The following is a 201-nucleotide window of genomic DNA, read 5'->3' on the forward strand; positions in this document are numbered from 1 at the left end:
GAACCTGTGTTATTTCCCCAACATGTTGACAGATAAACCCGAACTGTGCAGTGCTGAGGGTTATGTTGAAAGGGCCATATTCATGGGACCGGGAACTCTCTTCACCAAAAAATTGATGTGAAGATTACCCCCTAGAGAGTGTTGGTGTACTTACTATAATGCATAACTGTAGTATAATAAATAAAAACGAAAATAATTACT

The sequence above is a fragment of the Penaeus monodon genome, chromosome 25, assembly GCF_015228065.2.
Source record: "Penaeus monodon isolate SGIC_2016 chromosome 25, NSTDA_Pmon_1, whole genome shotgun sequence".
Taxonomy (NCBI): domain Eukaryota; kingdom Metazoa; phylum Arthropoda; class Malacostraca; order Decapoda; family Penaeidae; genus Penaeus; species Penaeus monodon.